A 24,048-nucleotide genomic window follows, 5' to 3' on the forward strand; every position below is an offset into this window, starting at 1 on the left:
ATTAATATAGGAAAACCTAAGTGGGAAGACAGATTGTCAAGAGAAAAATAAATACAGAGAGATATTGATATGATGTGTAGGAAGAAAAGATATGTGTAGAAATTTAGTCATATTTAAAAAGTGGGTCTGTGTTAACTATTGCAAAGCTGACAATGTTTTAAGTATAGCATTTTAAGGTTGTTTTTTCTTTACTTCAATATAATGAAATCACTAAGCTAAGGGCCTTATTTTTGAGGAAGATAGCTTTTAGAAACAACTCTGGGAGATGAGTACAAGTTGGTGCCTTGAACATTGCTGTCTGCTTTATCAGTTCTCAAGATGAATGTAAAGGAAGTAGCAAATGGGATAGACTAGTATTTTCATCTATGTCCTTAATTAAAAATGTAGTGAAACTGGCTGGGTGTGGTGGCTCACGCCTGTAATCCTAGCACTTTGGGAGGCTGAGGCAGGCAGATTGCCTGAGCTCAGGAGTTCGAGGCCAGCTTGGGCAACACGGTGAAACCCTGTCTCTACTAATATACAAAAGAAATTAGCTGGGCGTGGCGGTGTGCCCCTGTAATCCCAGTTACTTGGGAGGCTGAGGCAAGAGAATTCCTTGAACCTGGGAGGCGGAGGTTGCAGTAAACCGAGACTGCGTCACTGCACTCCTGCCTGGGTGATAGAGAGAGATACTCTGTCTCTACAAAAAAAAAAAAAAAAAAAAAAGGGTGAAACTTCAATAATTTTGTATGGTAGAATAAGTCTCATAAGAGTAAAGAACGTGTCTTTTTTTCTTTTTTTAATTTTTTTTTTTTTTAATTTTTTTTTAATTTTTTTTTTTTTTTTTTTTTTTTTTGAGGCGGAGTCTCGCTCTGTCGCCCGGACTGGAGTGCAGTGGCCAGATTTCAGCTCACTGCAAGCTCCGCCTCCGGGTTTCCGCCATTCTCCTGCCTCAGCTCCCGAGTAGCTGGGACTACAGGCGCCCGCCACCTCGCCGGCTAGATTTTTGTATTTTTAGTAGAGACGGGGTTTCACCGTATTAGCCAGGATGGTCTCGATCTCCTGACCTCGTGATCCGCCCGTCTCGGCCTCCCAAAGTGCTGGGATTACAGGCTTGAGCCACCGCGCCCGGCCTTTTCTTTTTTTTTTGACGGAGTCTCGCTTTGTCACCCAGGCTGGAGTGCAGTGGCACGATCTCGGCTCACTGCAAGCTCCGCCTTCCAGGTTCATGTCATTCTCCTGCCTCAGCCTGCCAAGTAAGTGGGACTATAGGCGCACACAAACTAGTAGCTGGGACTACAGGCACCCGCCACCACGCCGGCTAATTTTTGTATTTGTAGTAGAGACGGGATTTCACCGTGTTAGCCAGGATGGTCTCGATCTCCTGACCTCGTGATCCACCCGCCTTGGCCTCCCAAACTGCTGGGATTACAGGTGTGAGACACCACGCCCAGTCAAGAACATGTCAGATTTAGAAGAACAGTGGGTAGGCTGAGCCCAGAATGCGTGAAAGAGATGTCAGGAAAGAGGAGAACTGGGTCCACAGTCAAATATCAGACCCACTGTGGAAGGCAAAGTGTGATCAATGGCCAGAGACCTAGAGTCAAAGAGGAGAACTGCAGGAGACTCACAAATGGATATGAGCCCACTTCAAGAACGTGGAGAACCAGTGGATTACTTCAAAATGAAAATGGAACCATGAGTCGGAAGAAGACAGGGGCATGAAATTCAATTTTTAAGCTGTTTATGAACTTCCTTTTAAAAAATCTTTTAAATTTAAGAACAGTCTGAGATTTATAGAATGTTGTGAAGACAGCACAAAGATCTCATATACCCTTGCACCAGTTTTTCTGTTATTGATACTAGGTTGGTGCAAAAGTAATTTCTTTGGCCATTACTTTCAATGCCAATTACTTTCACAGGAACCTAAGATTACATATTAGTATCTATATTTGTTACAAATAATGAACCAATATTGATACCTTATTATTAATTAAATTTTCTACTTGGTTCAGATTTATCTAGTCTTTGCCTAATGTCCCTTTTCTGTTCTTGAATTTTCTCTAAGGATTGTTATCTCTTTAGGCACCTCTTGGCTGTGGAGAGTTCCTTAGGTTTTCTTGTTATTGATGATCTTAAAAGTGTTAAGAAGTACTGTAGACATTTTGTAGAATGCCCTTCTATTGATATTTGTCTGATCTTTGTTTCAGAGTCAGACTGGGAGGCCTGTGTTTTGGAGGCAAAGTGTCCATTTTCATCAGATCACATCAAGGGTATATACCATCAACATGACTTGCCACTGTTGATGTGAATCTTTATCATTTGATTGAAGTAACATTTGCCATGTTTCTCCAGTGCAAAGTCACACACACTCACTCTCTTTCTGTACTGTAGTTTGCCGCGGGAAGTCACTATGCATAGTCCATGCTTAAAAATTGAGGGATTAAGTTTCACTTCATTTGAGAATGGAGTATCTGTGTAAATTATTTTAATTTTTCTGCATGGGGCAGTTGCCTATCTTTACTTTATTATTTATTTATTTATTTATGTACATCAGTATAGATTCCTAAATTTATTTTATTGCTCAAATTCTTCCAGCTTTGACCACTGGGAGCTCTTTCAATTGTTTAGTGTGTCCTTTTGACATATCTTTAATTGTGTGTGTGTGTGTGTGTGTGTGTGTGTTTAGCATTTCCTTATTTCTGGTCCCATAAGATGTTCCTGGCTCATCTTGTCTATTTCCTGCCCTAGTCATAGATTCAGCTTTTTCTCCAAAGAGCTATGGGCCTATTTTTAAAAGGTCTTTCCATTTTCATGTATTTTTGCAGCAATGCTCTGAACCTTGAGATACAGATCAATCTATGTGACTATTGGATTGAACAAAATAATTCAGAGATAAAATGGAAAAGATGCACTCTCATGAGAGTGTTCTAGTTTGCATCAATTCATATTATAAAGTAATTTGAGCCTTAGAATAAACCCTGGTGCTGCACAGGAGTCAGTCTAGTAAATCATGTAACCCTGAAGGAATCTCAATATGACTGATACAAATACGCAGAACCTAAATTGCAGTTTTTTTCTCCTCCTAAATTTTGTTAAACACCTGTGTATATGAGCATGGTAAATCCTCACTCACTACTAAACCTTCCCTTAACCAGATCAATACAATAAATAAACAGCCATATTAGTTAATCAAAATTAATTTTTTATCTGTTTGACATATACCCAGAACCTAGCTCCACTGAAGTACTGGATGTAGCACTTCATAATTATTTTTTTTATAATTCATGAAGCCAAATAATCAGTTAGAAACCAGATGTCCAACAGTGACAGATAAGTAAGCCGACTATCTCTCTCCCTCTGTTTTTACAAGGGCATAATTTAAGTCTTTTGGGAATGTATATACAAAATGTCTAACTCATTCTAGGGAGGTGGACTTCTGCTTTTCCAACCTGGAAAAATACGTATTCTAAGCAGCACAGCTTTGTAACTGAGGGTGGTACCTAGCTTTCAAGCTTCTCATTCAAATGCTAGCTCATTAATCAATCACTCTTGTCTCGATCCCCAAAGTCAACGTAGCTTCATCTTCTTGATTCCACCTTGCCGTGCCTATACGTATCTTCTAGCAATGAAAGCATTTTTTCCACCATAAATTCTGAGTAATATTTTCTTTCCTGAGCAGTAACCAAGGATTTGTGCTTTGGATTTATTGAACTCCACCTTAAAAAGTGCATTACGAATTACAAATAGCAGGTTTGCAACCAACATTTGTTAAATGTGTGGATAAACAGTATCAAGTATTGCTATGGTATCAGTTTTGGATGATATGTTTTAAGTTATAAGGATCACAGAATCAGTTCCAGTTGAGGCTACAAATGGTTTTTATTAAAATTTAATTAAATCATTTTCAGTTGATAACCAAGTCCTAAAAAGGATACATGACTGGACTAAGGTCAAACAGCTAATATATTTGTTGTGCAAGGACCTAAATGTATCTCTTGCCTTTCAGTGTTTGGATATCTTATTGTACCTTATAATTATACACTGCAGTATAGCAACTGTCTTAGTCCATTTTATACTGCCACAACACAGTACCACAGACTATGTAATTTATACTGAGCAGTAATTTATTTGCTTGCAGTTCTGGAGGCTGGGAAGTCCAAGACTGAGGCACCTGTATCTGGCAAGAGCCTTCTTGCTGCATCATCTCATAGTGGAAGATGGAAGGGCCAGAAAGACAAGGTAAAAGGGAGTTTGACTCACCCTTTTAGGACAGCACCAATCCCACCCATGAGGGTGAAGCCCTCATGGCCTAGTTACCTTTTAAGGTTCCTACCTCTTAATATTATTGCAATGGGAAGTAAATTTCAACTTGAGTGTTAGAAGGGATAAACATTCAAACCATAGCAGCTACCTCCTCATTTTCTGATCCAATACATACTATGCCTTCAGCATAAAAAAGGTAATTCTCAAAATAATTTTCCAGGAGTTTTGTGACAACCATCAATGCAAGAAACAGACTTTCAGATTAACATTTCTGAAAGAAATTTCACTTTTTCTGGTGGTGGTTGGGGGGGAATTCCATATGCTATTCTGTTGACTGTGCATGATTTCACCCATTTTAGGAGGCTGCTCACAGTGTTAAGTAGCGGATATGTGGGAGGCTAGAAACATTGTTACAATTATAATGTTTACAGCAGCCCTCTGCTGACTACATAAACATGGGCTGCCCATTAGTCCAGCAAAATTTTCAACATTAAACATGCAAAGACTGCAGGAAGCCCTCAATCATAGTTGGAAAGATCATTTATCATTCAATTGTAATAGCTTTCAGTTCTTAGTATTGTAGGCAGGACAATGAATTGGCTGTAGAATCAAAAAGAGCTAAGTTTGAAACTCTCCTCTGTGGTAGCTCACTAACTAGCAATGTAAACTTGAAAAAGTTACTTCTTCAGTCTTTGTTACTTTATAGATAACCCTTATTTTCACTGGGTTCCTGCAAATGTATTGCTGTATTTTATTTTTCTACCATTCTTATACCATCTCTGAACCTCTGTGAACTTCTTTGATGTTTATTATCCACATGGGTTTTCCATTATGTACAATCTTGTTTTCCTTTTACTGGATTATAGATTTTTTTTTACATAAGCACACACACTTATGCAACCACCTTCATCTGTTATCTGGTAAAGGCATCAAATATAAACAAAGCCAGACACTAAAGGACAGATTTTAATCAGTAATATACTATTGCAATAGGGATGAGTCCAGTGTGAACTGAACTCAGCTTCAAATTGTACAGAGGTGACTGTGTTTTAAAGAGAGAATGGGCCAGGCATGATTGCTCATGCTGTAATCCCAGTACTTTGAGAGCCCAGGACAGGAGGATTGCTTGAGCCCAGGAGTTCACAACCAGTTTGGGCAATGTGATGAGGCCTAGTTTCTACAGAAACAAAAATAAAAAATGGGCCAGGTGTGGTGGCTCGTGCCTATAGTCCCGGCTACTCAGGAGGCTGAGGTAGGAGGGTTGCTTGAGGCCAGGAGATAGAGGCTGCAGTCAGCTGTGATTGCACCACTGCAGTTCAGCCTGGGTAACAGAGTGAGACCATGTCTTAAAAATAAAAATAAAAATAAACAATGAGGAAATAGGGAGGAATTGAGCAGGGGCTCAGTAGAATCAGGGAAGTGAAAAACTACAAAAAGCAGGAAGGGGAGGTAGTCCACACGAAACCCATCTGGTTTACTCATTGGCTCTTACTGATGGTAGGCCCTCCCCGCCTGCCTACAGAGACTGGGAATCAGAGACTCCATTGTCAGGTGCCGGGTTGTGCAAACAGTAAATTATTTTGGTAGACTTGAGTTTTCCCAGGCAGGCACTTTGAAAGAAATTAAGGTCATCTTAAGGAGGTGGCCTCATTGAGCTGTTAGGAACTGTATTCGTGTGTTTTTCAAGTCTTTATAGGTCAAAGTTGAAGCTTAGTTGAGAAAAGGCTCAGAGAAATCTGGTTAGAGTTTAGTCAACAAGAGGGTTTTTATCACATGGTTTTTCAACCTCAACACTATTGATATTTGGGGCTGGATGGTTTGTTGTGGAATGGTGCTGTGTCCTGTACACTGCAGAATGCTTAGCAGTATCCCAGACTCTATCTAAATGCTAATAGCAGCCCCTTTAACTTCCCCAGGTTAACAACCAAAAATGTCCCCAGACTTTGTAGAATGTCCCCTGGGGTCAAAATTGCTTCCAGGTGAAAAGCAGGGATCTAGTACACTGCTGCTCATAGTGCAAAACACACCACCTCCAAGTTGAGGAAGGCCCTCTTGGATGCTCTGCAAGAACTCCAAACTTTGTGCAGCTTCATCCTCTTCTTTACTCCCTAAAAATGCTCTTATCCTTTCATTTCTGATTCCTACTAGTAGGACAGTTATCTATCTATCAATCTAGGCAGAAACTTCAGATACATCCATGACTAAATTTTTGCTACTTTCTTATTGTTTATGCTAAAGACAACAAGAACTCAAATCAGTCTCCTACTTCCTACCTACCCCTGTTCCTTCTTTTTTCAACAAATATTTAGAGAAGGAAGGTTATATTTAATGTATATTTACTTGGTCTGATGCATAACTACCCATTAAATAAAGAAAACTGTGCCTTAAGACAACACTTAAAATGAAGAACTAAGAATAAAATTTAGATATTTAAAATGTGTAATTAAGTTAATAAGATTAAACCAAACAAAGATTCCTTCTCCTTGTCTCAGCTGCAATCTCTCTATCGCTAGAATTCAATACCATACCACATCATACTGAGTCATTGCACTAGTATCGCTTGAAGACATCCAAAAGTAGTGTCATTGATACAAACACCTGGGTCAGCTGCATTAACTTGATGACATGCGGATTTGGGTACTTTGGTGATTTGGCAAAGTTGGTGACAGTGGCTCAGAATGACATCTATATATATATATAGCACCTTTGTGATTGAGATAGATTGGTCAATCTGCTTAAATTTGATATAATTAAAATTCATGAATCAGCATAGGTGATTTTTGTGAGTGAGTATGAAAGATTCTGTATGTATGAGACAGAAAGAGTTCATTATTTAAACAATATAGTCACATTTTCATGTTATTTTTCCTGAATGAAAGGCTTCCATTTCTTTTGAACTCAACCATTTTACTTTCTCTGTATCAAAATAAAAGTAAAATAACTGCCCTTCAGAAAAGAAATTAAAGCTCATCACAGATGGTGGCTGTCTCATGTTATCCAGTCATCTTGTTCATTTCAAGTAAATCCCTACTTAATTCCTTTCTTCTGGAAAATTTCTAATCAAACCTTGGAAAATCAACTCTATCAAACATTCCTTCCCCTCCCATGCCAGAGGTATTGAAAGAGAAAAGGTAGAAGAATCCATGACCTTGAAATATGAGCAAAACAGTATCCAGTCACCACTGCAGGGCACAGAACTTTCACTTCCATAGAACAGGTGGTAAAACAATTACAGATGTGCAGCTGTTTTGTGCCATCAAATTCTCCCTGGAAAAGCCGGAGGTGATTGTTATGTAAAAAATGTGTTTTATCTCCACAGAATATATTTAATAAAACTGTGAGGTATGTAAATTTGCCAGCCAGAGTTAGAGACATTTTAAAATTTGACTATAGTTTTGTTTATATTAAGAAATTACACTTATTAGTGTAAATCATCTAAATCATAAATTAGCATAATAGAAACATCTCTGTAATAAAAAGCTGCCATTCTATTACCACATAGCTTTATATCTATGAGACTTTATTAGCAATGAATATCAAGCAGGCCAGGAGATGTAATATATTGCTTAATGTGGTCTTGTGGAATGGAAAACATAAGCCATGAATATGCAAACTCTATTTCCATACATAAAAATAGTTCTATAAATATATGTCCAATAACACAAACATGGTGGCTGTCATTATTTTCTTAGCATACCTCATACTGCATATACCTGTAATTATAATGCATTCAAAATATATCTTTGCTATTTAGGACATGAAATGATAAATAAAGAAATGTATGCGGGGACCTACCACAGACATAGCAATATAAAAGATGTCATGGAAAATGGTTGTGTGAAGAATGGGAGAAAAGAAAACAGAGAGTCTGGGAAAGGGAAAGCAAGAAACAAAAGAGGAAAGTAAAATGTTACTGGTTGGTTACTTCTTCGAAGCCTAAATATCACTCCTGAGATTGGTGTATGATGGTCGTTGCAAAAATAAAAACAGAGACCTCAATAAATGGAAACTCTCCCGATGTCACTCAGTAAGCTTGAGTTTGAATTCAGTCCCTCTGATTATGATCCTCTTGCCCATTTCTTATTTTACAGTTTCTTGGAGAAGAAATGGGAAAGGGCAGGGAAGCTGGATGAACACACTTGGTGGCCAGCACTCTCACTTCCACCAGAGCCTCCTGCTGGCATCTATTTTATGCATGAGAATTCTGCATATTTTTATATTTGTAGAGGAATTTGGAAACAATTGCACTAATTTGTCCAAATATCCTGTTTTCTATGAGTTTGTAGTCTCATCAGTATGGCAAACCCCACTATTCAAAAACACTAAAAAATGGCAATAAATATTTCAGTATGAGTGAAATAAGATCCTTGTGTAGCTGGAAGATGTTGGTGAGGGTGCTTGATAAAGAAAGATGGAAGGAAGTGAGACTTGACTCAGGTCCTGAAACATGGGCAATGGTTGGTGATAGGAGGGGAGAGAGAAGGGATTACAGATGATGCGGGAGAGTCTCTCCAGTTCCGGGAACTCAGATTTTATCACTCAATAGCACTTACTGTAAGTTTTACTGGGAAAGGTTCATCTCTTGAACAGAGAGAATAGAGACAGGAATTAGCAGTGTTTGTTTATGTAGCAATTGAGAGAAAAGCTTGATTAAGGAGGGAATGTTAAGCAACAGTGAACAACCAAATTGCCTCTGTATAAAATTATATTTGGAGCAGACCATCCAGGGTCATCCACTATTGAGAACGCATATGGGGGAAAAAAAAAGATCCAGTGCTTTACAAGAAAACCATTTTGAATTGTTAATGAATACAATTTTATTTAATGAGCACTTTGTGTTATGAAAGGCTTCCTTATATGTAGCCAAACTCTGTCAAGGGCCCCTCATCTCCACAGAGGTTTTGGATGACACTCTCTAAGTCCAACCCCAGTTTCCAAAGTTTTCACCATACCAATGCCGTCCTTCTCTGATTTCACCCTCATTTGGGTTAAACAGCACAGACACTGGAGTTAAACTTTCCGGGTAGACTTTTCAGCTTGGACACTAACAGTGTGACTTTGGGCGCTTATATTAAATCATGTGTGTCTCCCTTCCCTCATATGGATGTAAAGACAATCACAGGTCAACAGACAGTGTTGAGGACTAAGTGAGACAGCACAGGTTAAGTGTCGACCCAAGGCCATCCACAGCACAAATACTTGTTGGATATGAGTTGTTTCTTTTAAAACTGGCACAAGCATTTTTACATTATATAGTACTTAAATTCAGTTTTTGTTTCCTCTTATGTCATAAACTTCTTATAGAGATTATCGACACAGTGTTTTTCTTTCCCTTCAATTTTCCAAAGACTAAAAGGGAGGAAGAAGAGCTAATTTCTCTGGAAATGAAATCAAGCAGCTTTCCTTGTATTGAAAGGTAAATTGCCTTTTCAGCCTCATTTTATGCTGCTCAATGTAGGAAATTAGAGAGTTAATGAGATGCCACAAGCTTCCATATTCTCTCCCACTGCACAGAAAGCTGTGTCTTCACTGCACTTTAAGGTAATCTTAATTTATTGGCATTTGGGGTTCAGCAAGATACAAAAAGTAACTCTATGCATGCCAACTCTACCAAAATTATTTCTAAAAGAAGTTAGTAGGAGTACTCATATATACGGCTTTCTTTTTTTTTTTTTTTTTTTTTTTTGCCCAGGGCCATGTGTGACTGCTAGTTTTATTAGGACTTTCTGGAACTTCGATCATCGAAGATTAGTTACACTCACCCAGTTTAAAAGGCAGGGTAGTGATGTGATTAAGAGATGGGTGCTGGAATTGTACTTTAAAGGCCCATATTTTGGTGAGTACCCTTATTAACGTGCGACATGAACATTATGAGCCCACAATTTTCTTATCTGGGAATTTTAAAAGTATCTATACTTTGAGGGCTGACAAAAGATTAACACAGTAGAAAAATGGGTCTATTCTGATGTCTGGCACATATACACACACATTCATACATACACATAAGTCATTCAGTAGATGTAAAGCCATATTCTAGACACTGTGAGCTAGGCAGAGAACTTGGGTTCCAGGAAGACAAAAGATCTATAAAAAGTCACAATGAGATGGGTGAGAGGCAGGTTATATACACTTTGCTAAGAGTGTAGAAGAGAAGAACAGGCAAAGAACATCTATTTACAGAAGCCCTCACATGTGCTAGGCACTGCACAACCCCTTATAATGTTGGTATCGCTATTCTTTTTGTGCAGGTGAGCAAACTGAAGCTCTAAGAGATAAAAGTAACTTTTCTGAAGTCCACAGCTCAAAAGTAAGCCAAAATTCATTTAGCCACAGAATCTATGCTTTTCGTATTTCACCATACTTTCTTTATTTATTCTTGGTAGAGGGATTAGTCAAAGCTTCACAGACCTACAGAAAGTATCCTTTGAATGTGGCTTGAGGGGGCATTAAATTGCCAAAAGAGAGGAAACAGGGCTGAATTTCCAAATTGTATATTTGTATGTTTACGTACACTACTTTAAAAGGAAATCCATTTGTCTTTCAAGAGATACTTAGATTGCTTCCATATCTTGACCTCCTCTTCTTTCTTTCTCTCATGATGTTATAAGTTATTGTTTGGAATCTCAAATTCTCTCTCTCCTTGTAAGACTTATAAATTGTTTATTGAGAGAATGCATGAGAGGAGGTCATGGCTCCTGTAGAAAGACAGAAATCATGGTGAAATTAGTTTTGAGAGTGAGCTTTCAAAGCAATGGCGATTTTTAGAATGTTGAAGAGACAATGAATGCAGAGAACAAGAATATAAACCGGTGACATTTATTCCTTTATGTTTGATTCAGCAAGTATGTCTGAAATATCTGCTCTGAATCAAGCACTCTTTTAAAATTTTAAGTTGTATAAACTAATGATCAATGGAGGAAATGTAATGAAACAAAATAAAGAAAAGATTGGATCAGAGATAAGGAGAAGGGAAGACAGAGAGAGAAGAATGCATACACAGGAAAAACACAAAGATGGGCGAATGTTGAGAATGTCGAATGTTGCAAGAAAGTAGAGTGTTAAATATTGGATGTATCATAACACAAAGACTCAAAGGCCAGAATCCCAGCATTAATCTTGCAAGAGCTAGCTCTGTGATTTCAAAGTGGTACAGAGAGTGTCAATCAATTTGTGTTTTGTTCATTGTCACCTCCAAACAGATATATTTTATCTGGAATAGAAGTATAGCCCAGTGGGTCAAGGGATTTGGGCTTTATTTTCTTAAGCTTTTACTCTTACTTGTATAGGTGAGTTTTGCAAACTTGCTCACTTTAATCACATATAATGCAAGTAGAAATGTGCCTGCATTTTAAAGGCTGAACAGCTGGAACATTTGGACTTTTCATACCAAGGGTGACATTCCTCATTTCTCAGATTGTGTGATGCTGTCCCCAATCTCATGGGAAAGTGACATTCTTAAGTGTGCCCAGAAACATGAAAAATACACCTTCCTAAGGGACAAAATGCTTTTAGTACTGTCGCTCTGAGGAGGCAGCTTCCCTCTCACTGAGTGAATGAACATGGTATGCTGCCTGATTCACTTATGACAAAAACAGCCATTTAATTCATATTCAGTTAACTATTAGCTTCAATAATAGTAACGGCACTGATTTTGCAGCATGACTAGCACTGACAATACCTAAAATGGAGCGCTGTAAATATCACTGCTGGGAGACTCCTCCAACAGCTGTTGGGTCCTACTGGAGATGTCTGTTTCCTCAGGGGAGAGCTTCCTGTCTGACAGTTGTACAATGCTTCTATGTTTGGCAAACAGAGACTGGATTTCCTTAGGAAATTGCAATAGAAATCATTGTAGTTCTCTGGCAGTGGTATAAAATGTATAGACACTTATAATTTCACATTCAAATTTGAAAGTGAAAGGCACTCTCTCTCTCTGTCTCTCTCTTTGAAATCCATTATTTCAGTGGGAGCTTTCCTGAGGAAATAACAAATGTTATTTTTCTATAAATAGATAGCATTCAAACACCTGGCTCCACATTCAAACACCACAAGGTTCTGTACTCTATCCTTTGGGACAACCAAAGTCAGGTTATGTATCTTCCACCTTTATGGAGCATCTTCTCTGAATTGTACTTTATTAATTTCTACAGACTTGTGGTTACATTAGTAAACTTTGTAATCATCTCTCCTTGATATAATTGAATAAAAAGCACTATTGTGTTTATAGAAGCCAACTCATTTATTTTCCAGTGATCTCAATACTGAGATCTACTAAAGTGACCTCAGTGTGGATTCAAAATAGGAAGTTATATCTGTAAGATTGTTAATGTTACGTTTATTTTAGATGGAATACTGCCTGATAAGGCAAGCCATTACATGCATGTTACATATATACATACTTATTACATACATGTTAAGCAGAGCTGTTTTGGTAGAGATTCTGAGTGACAATCAGAAGTAGGATTATATACTACAAAATACAGAAAACCTTTTTTTCCTTAATGGCACAAGCAGAATTTGGTGCAAAATGCATCATTTTCTCAGTTGTCCTTGTGTATTTCTAGATGGCTTTGTGAGCATACTTTTAGTAGTGTCTGACCAATCCAAAATCTAGGGCTCTTTTTTTTTTCTTTAGGATCTGCTCACTTTAACTTGTTTGGTTGAGTAGTGTCCTGACATGGAAGGTTTGTATTGGGTCTGTGCCTGACCCCTGACCACAGCACCCTGGATTGTACTGGACATTGACCCATCATGTTTTGGACTTTGGAATTAAGACATGGAGAGAGTTGAACTAGTCTTTGGGGTGTGTAGATTGTCATGACCTTAAAATATCAAAATCCCTCCTTCTTTAATAAAATGGTTCTTTCAGGTATGCCTTGAGACCTTTATACACAGTTGGTCTTTCTGAAAAGTTGTATGAGACATTGCCTTAGAACTTTCTAAGGTCTTAACAATTCTAGGTATATTTTCATACTGGAATTGATCTTGGTCCAGAGTATATTACTTATTTTGAGATTCCATTACAGTTTGAAAAGACCATTCTAGGAACTTCAAATATCCTTCAAAATATACTTGAACATTAGATAGTTTATTCTTTAGTCCATCTCTGCCTTGGCTTATTTTGTTACAGACGAAGGCAGATGGCACGTGCTATGTTCCATCTGGAGCTATTCTTCATTAACTCCTCAAGTTCATTACGTACATTTTATACTTCCCATTTCATTCGAGGTAACCATTTTCCTGAATTTTCTGTAACTTTACAAATTCTCTTTATTTTCTAAATCTTTTTATAGTACTTTCTTCTCAGTCTTGTAAGCCTTGATCTATCAATGCTCTTCTGGCTTTTACCAAAGATCTCTAGCACTGTATTTATGAGTTCTAAATTTCCATTTGCTTATTATTACTGGTGAACAAACTATCCCAGTAGTGAGTGGCATGAAGGAACCACTTTACTATGCTCATGGATTCTGTGAATCTGAAAAATCGACTAGGTACAACGTGGGTGGCTTGTTTCTGCTTCATGATGTCAGGGGCCCTAGCTGGTAAGACTTAATGGTTGAGGGCTAGAAATGTTCAAGGCATCTTGATTCACATGTTTGGATGTTGACTAGGATCTCAGCTGAGTTTTTAATAAGACAATGTACAAACGGTCTCTCCATGTAGCATGGAGACCTCAGGAAAATTGGACTCCTCAGTTGGTTTTAAAAGCAAGGTATTTTTTTTTTTTAGAATTCCATTGACTTGTATAACATAGCCATTGAAGTTACATAATGTCATTTCCATTGTACTCTGTTGGCCACAGCTGTTACAAACCCAACCAGATCTACGAAAAAGTGATATATTCCCAATCATTGACTAGGAAGAGTATCAAGGCAGCATGGTAAAACAAGTGAGATGGGAAATGTTTCATCTATCTTTAGACAATAAAACATTAACTAATGCAACAGCACATTGTATGGTAGCATTCTAATATTAAAAAGTCAGGTAATACATTATGAAGTAATATACATTTTTTTCATACTATCCTACATAAATCAATTTTAATGTTGAATGAAAAAATAACATTACCTCTAAACATGACGTTTTTCATTAATTACTACCCATTTTTCTACCACTGTTCTAGATCAACTCACTCATTTTTCATAAGAGTAAGGTGAGTTGCAGAGAAGCAAAAAGACTGGATCCTGGTTACATAGTACATGTCATATAGCACGAAGATTAAAATCCACATTTTAATTAGCACCAGTGCTCCTTCCATTAAGGTAAGTCGCTTCTTATCTGAGCTACTTATTAGAATGTTTGCATGATACAAAGTATTTTTCAACCACTTTATAAAGATTCCAAAATAATTTAGTATTAGTAAGCATAAAGAATTATAACAACTAAATAGTGAAGAGCAATTTCATTTGAATGAACAATTTAAGTTAATCTTTTCAAAGAAGATCATGACTGACTTCTTTTTTTTAGTTTTTTTTTAGTTTTTCAGATACATGTTGATTTATTCTAAGGGCAGTAAAGAATTAGAACTCTCCATTTTAGAAGACGGGTTGCATTTAAAAAAATAAATTGCCATGAAATATTCAGATGTCAAGAAAAACTTTAACTAATAATAAAACTATTCTTAGGTATCTACGATGAGAAAAAGCATGTATGTCAAGATGTCATTTAGTTTTACTCAATCTTTTAAAAATTAATACAGAAAAAAGTACCAATTGACTGTTAAGTTTTATGGTTAGAAAGCGAAGTTAGTGGCTCTAAAATTAAGAAAAAAGAATTAAACTGACAGGATCAGATTATTTCTATCATCACCTTTGACATTCAACATTAGTCAGACATCTCATAAAGCATAGGTTTTTGAATTAAAAGACTTGGTTAAGGGAAAAGAAAATGACTTAAGATAAAATATAAATAGTGTATGAACAAACAGAAAATCTAGTCTCAACAAATATTTACTGAGCCCTTATGATGCCAACCATTACTATTAAAAAAACACAATGTAAAACTTTATTGAATTATCTCTTGGCTAGCAAAATAACAAAACAAGTATGAAACACACACTGTTATTTATAGATTCAATGCCATCCCCATCAAGCTACCAATGAGTTTCTTCACAGAATTGGAAAAAACTGCTTTAAAGTTCATATGGAACCAAAAAAGAGCCTGCATTGCCAAGACAATCCTAAGTCAAAAGGACAAAGCTGGAGGCGTTACACTACCTGACTTCAAACTATACTACAAGGCTACAGTAACCAAAACAGCATGGTACTGGTACCAAAACAGAGATATAGACCAATGGAACAGAACAGAGTCCTCAGAAATAATACCACACATCTACAGCCATCTGATCTTTGACAAACCTGAGAGAAACAAGAAATGGGGAAAGGATTCCCTATTTAATAAATGGTGCTGGGAAAATTGGCTAGCCATAAGTAGAAAGCTGAAACTGGATCCTTTCCTTACTCCTTATACGAAGATTAATTCAAGATGGATTAGAGACTTAAATGTTAGACCTAATACCATAAAAACCCTAGAAGAAAACCTAGGTAATACCATTCAGGACATAGGCATGGGCAAGGACTTCATGTCTAAAACACCAAAAGCAATGGCAGCAAAAGCCAAAATTGACAAATGGGATCTAATTAAACTAAAGAGCTTCTGCACAGCAAAAGAAACTACCACCAGAGTGAACAGGCAACCTACAGAATGGGAGAAAATTTTTGCAATCTACTCATCCGACAAAGGGCTAATATCCAGAATCTACAAAGAACTCAAACAAATATACAAGAAAAAAACAAACAACCCCATCAAAAAGTGGGCAAAGGATATGAACAGACATTTCTCAAAAGAAGACATTCATACAGCCAACAGACACATGAAAAAATGCTCATCATCACTGGCCGTCAGAGAAATGCAAATCAAAACCACAATGAGATACCACCTCACACCAGTTAGAATGGCAATCATTAAAAAGTCAGGAAACACCAGGTGCTGGAGAGGATGTGGAGAAATAGGAACACTTTTACACTGTTGGTGGGATTGTAAACTAGTTCAACCATTATGGAAAACAATATGGCGATTCCTCAAGGATCTAGAACTAGATGTACCATATGAGCCAGCCATCCCACTACTGGGTATATACCCAAAGGATTATAAATCATGCTGCTATAAAGACACATGCACACGTATGTTTATTGCGGCACTATTCACAATAGCAAAGACTTGGAATCAACCCAAATGTCCATCAGTGACAGACTGGATTAAGAAAATGTGGCACATATACACCATAGAATACTATGCAGCCATAAAAAAGGATGAGTTTGCATCCTTTGTAGGGACATGGATGCAGCTGGAAACCATCATTCTTAGCAAACTATCACAAGAACAGAAAACCAAACACCGCATGTTCTCACTCATAGGTGGGAACTGAACAATGAGATCACCTGGACTCTAGAAGGGGAACATCACACACCGGAGCCTATCATGGGGGGGGAGGGGGGAGGGATTGCATTGGGAGTTATACCTGATATAAATGATGAATTGATGGGTGCTGACGAGTTGATGGGTGCAGCACACCAACATGGCACAAGTATACATATGTAACAAACCTGCACGCTATGCACATCTACCCTAGAACTTAAAGTATAATAATAAATAAATAAATAAATAAATAAATAAATAAAAGAAACACACACATAGTTATTTTTTCTAAAGGTATTGCAATGAAATTGATGTAAAATACTACTGGAATGAAACTAATGAAAGAGGAAACCTCTTGTATTACCCATTTATCTATCAGTTCTATCAATCAATTTATTAATTAATCTATCAGTCGATCTGTCTATATACAGACGGTCCCTAACTTAGGACTTCTTCATTTTACTATGGTGAAAAAGTGATAGGCATTCAGTACACTCTTTGACTTATAATGGGGTTATTTTTTGATCAACCTATTGTAAATTGAAGATATTATTATTGTTGATCTGGACATAACTCCATCCTAAATGGAGAGGCATCTGTATACTTATCCATAAACAATAAATGTACCAATGGAATTTTACATACTTATCTTCCTTTTGGGAATTTATTACCAGAAAAAGGCTCAAAAGGAAATAAAAAAGTTATAATTGTGAATATTAAGATGGTGTTAAATATATATGTTATGTGTGTATGTGCATACAAAATCAAACTAAATGAAAATGCTAAGATACTAATTAATAAATTTTAGAACATAATCATGAAGTGAAAAAGGTCATTTTTATATAGAAAAAAACTAGAAGGCAGTTCACAAAATTGAAAATGCTTGAATAGTGTGTGTTTGGAGTTAGAGGTTTTTTTTTTTATATATACTTTAAGTTCTAGGGTACATGTGCACAACGTGCAGGTTTGTTACATATGTATACATGTGCCATGTTGGTGTGCTGTACCCATTAACTTGTCATTTACATTATGTATATCTCGTAATGCTATCCTTCCACCCTCCCCCCTCCCCGCTCCTCACAATAGGACCCGGTGTGTGATATTCCCCTTCCTGTGTCCAAGTGATCTCATTGTTGAATTCCCACCTATGAGTGATAACATGCAGTATTTGGTTTTCCGTTCTTGCAATAGTTTGCTGAGAATGATGGTTTCCAGCTGCATCCATGTCCCTACAAAGGACACGAACTCATCCTTTTTTATGGCTGCATAGTATTCTATGGTGTTTATGTGCCACATTTTTTAAATCCAGTCTATCACTGATGGACATTTGGGTTGATTCCAAGTCTTTGCTATTGTGAATAGTGCCGCAATAAACATACGTGTGCATGTGTCTTTATAGCAGCATGATTTATAATCCTTTGGGTATATCCCCAGTAATGGGATGGCTCGGTCAAATGGTATTTCTAGTTCTAGATCCTTGAGGAATCGCCACACTGTCTTCCACAATAGTTGAGAACTTTATATCAGAATAGTAATGGAATTAAAGAGAACTTTAAAATACCTCTGACTGGAGTCAGAGGTATTTTAAAGTTCTCTTTAATTCCATTACTATTCTGATATAAACTTATAACATTAAATCTTGAAAAAGGTTGAGACATTTGTGGGGAAGAATGTTGCTTACGTTTTGGCAGAACAACTAGAAACTCTGTTTGAAGATCAAATGAAGTTCACGTAGAGGCATAAAACTGCAGCCATTTAGTCACCAGGAGTGACTTGAACCTGTAAGATGAAGATGATACCATGGAAACATGAGTGTGGGAATAAATGTTAACTAGTTATTTTTATGCCACTTTATTAAAATAAGATTGAAAAGTGGCAAATATCTGTATGTGGAACATCGAGAAACATTTTAGTTTACTTTTAATGCAGTGGTTTACTTTTAACTATTCCATGCTCATGAGCAGATGCAGATTTGTAGAACTAAAATAAGCAGGTACCCACCTACTATCACCTCTAGTACTCGTGCTTAATTCAATCAGCTTTTGATATTTCCCTTACAATGGGAGTTAGCTTAAGAATGTGCTGGTTCATAAACTAAGCCAATAAGACATGAGGAAGGTTTCCTGGGAGATATCTGACCTCTGATGTTTTCTCATGCTTTGCTTCTTAATTTACCTGAGACACCACCTAGTATTCCTCACCTAAGAAATAAGCCTTGGTTGTGTCAATTCAGGTCATACCAGTTTGAGGGGTGTTCTTAGTTCTTTTTCCTGCAGTACTGCTCTTCAAAGGCAAGCTCTGCTTCTTTCCTGATTGTCCATTATTTTTTGGTTGAGTATGATTCCACTCCTCTCTTTTGGACTGGCCTTGGTATTTTTGTCTCCCAGCTGTCTCTTTCCAATTTGTGTCAGATATAACCTTACGTAGTAATTCTAAAACTAGACTCCATTTTCGTTAGCTGATTAGATTTCATGCTGCCACATAGGTCCTACGCCTGCAAATTTCATTTCATTGGTCTGGGGCATAAACTGGACATACGGATGTGTAAAGCACTCATCGTTGAGAACTACTAGCCCACTGGAACCATCTGCTTCAATTTTCTACAGATAGAATTTTCTTCTCCAGTTGGGGAATCCTCCGCAATCTGGGAGATTTGTACTTTAGAAGTAGTAGTCAAATGGGATGGAGTTTGATTTTGTTCTTAATGCCACTATAGAAATCATGATTGGCATGCACACTGATGGAGATGTTCAAGAGAGTTTTACATGTACCAATAGACAAATAAATATATAGACCCATAAATACTGCAGGGGTACATACATATTTAGTTTCAATAGTTGCACAGCTATTTTAATACATTTTAAAAATTCCATCTTTATAAATAATTCCAAAACTTGTGATTTCTTTCCCATTATTGTTTAAGGAGCAAATTAATTTTCTTATTCTTAATTTTCAGCCCTTATGATTGACAACACCATTCATTCGGATAAGCCTGAAAACTGTGTGCCATCTTCATGCTCCTTTTTTTCACTCTTTCCCATAAAGTCAATCATTAAGTCTTGTTGATTATATCTTCTTTGTAAATCTAGACTATATATTCATTTTTCCCACTGCCAAGGTTTTTCTCATTCTACCTGCAGTTGAATTAGTATCTCTATTGTCTTCTATCTCTGATACATACATCTCAAATCTCTCTCTCTCATAGCCTACAATTATCGTTTTTCTCATGCATTTTTTTTAAAAAAATTAATTTATGTTACTGTTCTGCTTAGACAGCTTTGTTGCTTCCCCCATAACATTTCCGTAGAAAATTGAAACCACTTCTTTTATTCATAGACAGAAAGTTTAGAGTCTGACTCATTTTTAAAACTTTAGCCTCACTGCCTAATACTCTCCCACATAAGCTTTTGTCTCTAGACACATCAGCAAGCAACAGTGCCCTTCAGAAGGATGACTTTTTAAAGCAAAGTTTTCTTCTTGGGTCTTTACCAAGCTAAATGTAGAAAGCAGCATCTTTGCAATTTTTGAAGAATAAAAAAGTTGCTATCTTTCAGGAAAGGTGACAACAGCTGAAGGTCCCTGGGTTGGATCTGAAGCTATCTATGTCAGGGAAAAGAAGTGCTCCTTCTTCCGGCCTTTGACAGTTGTGGCAACTTTCAGCATTGCATGTACGGAGCCAGACGCTGCTTTCATCTGCTTGGCAGAGGGGAAAGAGACTTTGGAAGGGCGGCCAAGTTTTCAACAGAGGGACTTTCAGTTCCAGAGCAGGGACCCTTAAGACCAGTAGACCCAGCTCCCCAACTTCACGCCCAAGGACTTGGCAGGCACTGAGCTGTCCTCATTAAAATCCAGTTTGGATCATGGCACTCTTTCATTCCTACCCTGCTGTAGCCAAGGGAAAAAATAAAATAAAAGAAAAACCAGATAATAGAGGATCTCACACACACACACACACACACACACCACACACACACACACACACTGCAAACCAAAAATTTAAACTGGAATTAGGCAAAACATCAAATTTGTTTGTAATAGTTGTCAGAATGCTATACAGGTAGCTCCATGCCTCTGGAGCCTTCCTTTAATCATCTGGCTTCATTCTTTTGTTTTTTGCTGCCCTAATTATTCCTACTTTTAACATCCCCCCAATGGCTCTAATTAAACTTTTCTGTAGTTTCAGCTTGTTTGCCAGGCAGGTTCCCTTTCACTTTCAAAGCCCCGCCCAATTCTTGTGTCCAGGCAGTAAAGGTTATTAGGGAAGTTTGTCAGATCCCTGATTCCTCTGGAGTCTCTCTCACCCTTGCTCTGTGATTTCTGTGATTAGTCAATATGAGCTCAACCCGAAAGAGGGGTTCTGTTTTTCGAGATTAGAGAGGCTGATGCTCTGTACACATTTTCTTCCTTGTCACTTTCTCTGCTCATTCTCCTCTAACTGAAACGTACTTTCATCACATTTGATTTCAAAATATCTATTTAATGTTCTACTGAGTCTTCTGTGGTCCTTACACTACGGTAGGAAGTATCTGTAGCAAGCTTTGGGATGCTGGATCAGCTGCTTAGGTCTTTCAAAAAGTGAAAGTTACTTTTATTATTGGCACAGAGATATTTTTCTACTTGTTTACATCCATTATAATGACCCAATTACAAAGTGATTGTTAAGGTCATGAAAGGTGTTCTGTTATAAAAACTACATCTTTTAGGTTGTACGTTCTTCATCAAGTGAAATCTTCTAAGGCGAAATTTTAATGGGAAGTGTCTCACAAATGAGCCTATCATTCTTTAGTAGAGTTGAAAACAACATCTTGGGGGAATGTTGAGTTTCAAATGAGAAATAAACAATATATCTTGCAGGGTTTTTTGAAGGAAATATTAATTCATTTTTTAATTCAAAGGATATTTATTAAGTGCTCCGATGGCAGGCACAGCAGTAGGTGTTAAAATTAGAGACTGTGAAATCATTCCTTCTTTCAAGATAGTCACAAGAAATTTGGAAAGCGACATATAAAGACATCATTACAACTTGGTGAAACTAAAATAGCACTATGTAGATGGAAATTTCACAGTATAGGCAGGTAAGAGAGATCATCAGTTGACTGGAAATTTGGTGGGAATCTTGAAAAGATAAGAAGCAGATGGAAACAGATGGGAGCAAAGAAATCATAGTCTCAAATAGATTTTAGAGAAGCTTGGTACAATATGAGGATTTGTGTGGGAGAACGCTAAACTTATAGTTAAGAGATTGAAAAGTTAGAGCCAATAACACATATTCTGTTATTAAAAGAGGAGTTACATATAAAGTAGCAAATATGCAAAAGCCATTGAGTTTTCCTATGACTAATATAGTGAATGTGAGCCCTGGAACTAGAGCAGCAAGATAGTGTCTCTGAGGGCAAATGATTCCAACGTATGGTGAATCTTTTCACATAAAAGGAAAAATGGCTGGTAGAACTACCCCCACCCACAATAAATCCACAATCATGTTATTACAACGTATTGGAATATAGTGAATACCCTATGAACATTAAAAAAAAGGGGGAGAGATTAAAACAGGAATTTCAACAGTATCTGCCAAAACAAAACATTAAGAGCAATAGTAGCACCAGATATAAAAATGTAATTTAAAGGATATTAAATGAGAAGACAGGGTATTTTAATTTGATAAAAATTCAACGCACAATGAAGACATAATATTACAGACTTCAACAACTTCAATAAAACAGAAACAATTCTAAGAAAAAAAAAGTATGTTGCTTTCTAAAATACTACCTTAAAAATTCAAGGCTGGGCACGGTGGCTTACGCCTGTAATCCCAGCACTTTGAGAGGCCGAGATGGGCGGATCACAAGGTCAGGAGATCGAGACCATCCTGACTAACACGGTGAAATCCCGTCTCTACTAAAAACACACAAAAAAATTAGCTGCGTGTGGTGGCGGGAGCCTGTAGTCCCAGCTACTCGGGAGGCTGAGGCAGGAGAATGGCATGAACCCGGGAGGTGGAGCTTGTGGTCAGCCGAGATCGTGCCACTGCACTCCAGCCTGGACAACAGAGCGAGACTCCACCTCAAAAAAAAAAAAAAAAAATTCAATAGGTTAGGCAGAACAAAAATAAGAAAAGAAGATGTAGAAAATGTAAATGACTCAACAGAATTTACTCATATACACACACAAATATTTATGCGTAAATGTGTATAAATATAGCTATATATTTGTACATGTAGACAAATTGTGAACCATATGGAATCATGAATTATTAGTTTCTAAACCAAAAAATACAATGTACTTTTCAATACACATGAAATATTACCTGAAATATCTATCAAGTATATTCCATTAACAATAAATAAGTTCTAAAGAGCAGGAAAACACAGCAAAAGAACATGCTATGGAAGCATGGTGGAGAGACAAATATGGCCACAAAAGGCTGTGAAGGGCTCCATAGAGAAGGAGATTTGAAGGCTGAAAGACTAAGGCAAATGAATTGCAGGGCAATGGGCATTCTAGCACATGGAATGGCTTGGAAAGAACTGTTTGATTCAGAGATTTTTTTTTGGCACTAAAGCAACTCAAATTCATTCAAATAAACTATGACAACAAGTGATAATTATTGGAAATAGAGAGGAATCATTCTATGGAAATTTTGCCAGTGCACAAAGGCAAACCTCCTATAGTCTGGAAACAGATTTTCAGATTGGTCAGGGATTAGGACTATCCCTCTCTTTATCTCTGATTGTGTCCTTGTGCTCTTCTCTTACCCACTTCATCTTTTTATCTCACTACATTTTTTTTCTATTTTCTGGTCTGTGTTGATCTGCTTCATTTTTCTCTTTTTTCTGAGTGCTTTCTCTGGTTCTCTTTGCAGAAAAATAGCCCGTAAGTCTTACGAAGTCCCTCAAGATAAACATATCCCCAGAAAAAATAGCATTCCTCAGTTTCAATTTCAGATTTCTGAAAGAGAATCAGATTTGTTTAATTTGGGTCAAGGGCTTATTCTAGTTCAAGAGAGTGCAGAGGCTCAGATGGAAAACTATAGCCTCCTACTTATTTAGCAGATTCTATGAAGACAATTTGAGAAGATATTCAGAAGTATAAGTGAGAGGATGACAGTAAATGTGGTTGAAAATGGAAGCAAAAATAAAATCACTAAAGATCTTGGTTTCCGAACATCCCCCTACTCTCAGATGGCAGGTGAAAGAGAATATCTGAACAAATTTAAGCAAAATATAGCATGCTCAGGAGCTTGGAAAAGGAGTGTTGGGGCTAGAACTGAGAAATTGAAAGCATGCAAAACAGTAGGGAATGGAAAGAAAGAATCATTAAAGAGAACATTTTTCAGTCTCCCAGTTTAGAGTTGTGCAAATGCCCGACACTCATTGGTCTGAATTG

Source organism: Trachypithecus francoisi, unplaced genomic scaffold, assembly GCF_009764315.1.
Source record: "Trachypithecus francoisi isolate TF-2019V2 unplaced genomic scaffold, Tfra_2.0 Lachesis_group10, whole genome shotgun sequence".
In the NCBI taxonomy this organism is placed as follows: Eukaryota; Metazoa; Chordata; class Mammalia; order Primates; family Cercopithecidae; genus Trachypithecus; species Trachypithecus francoisi.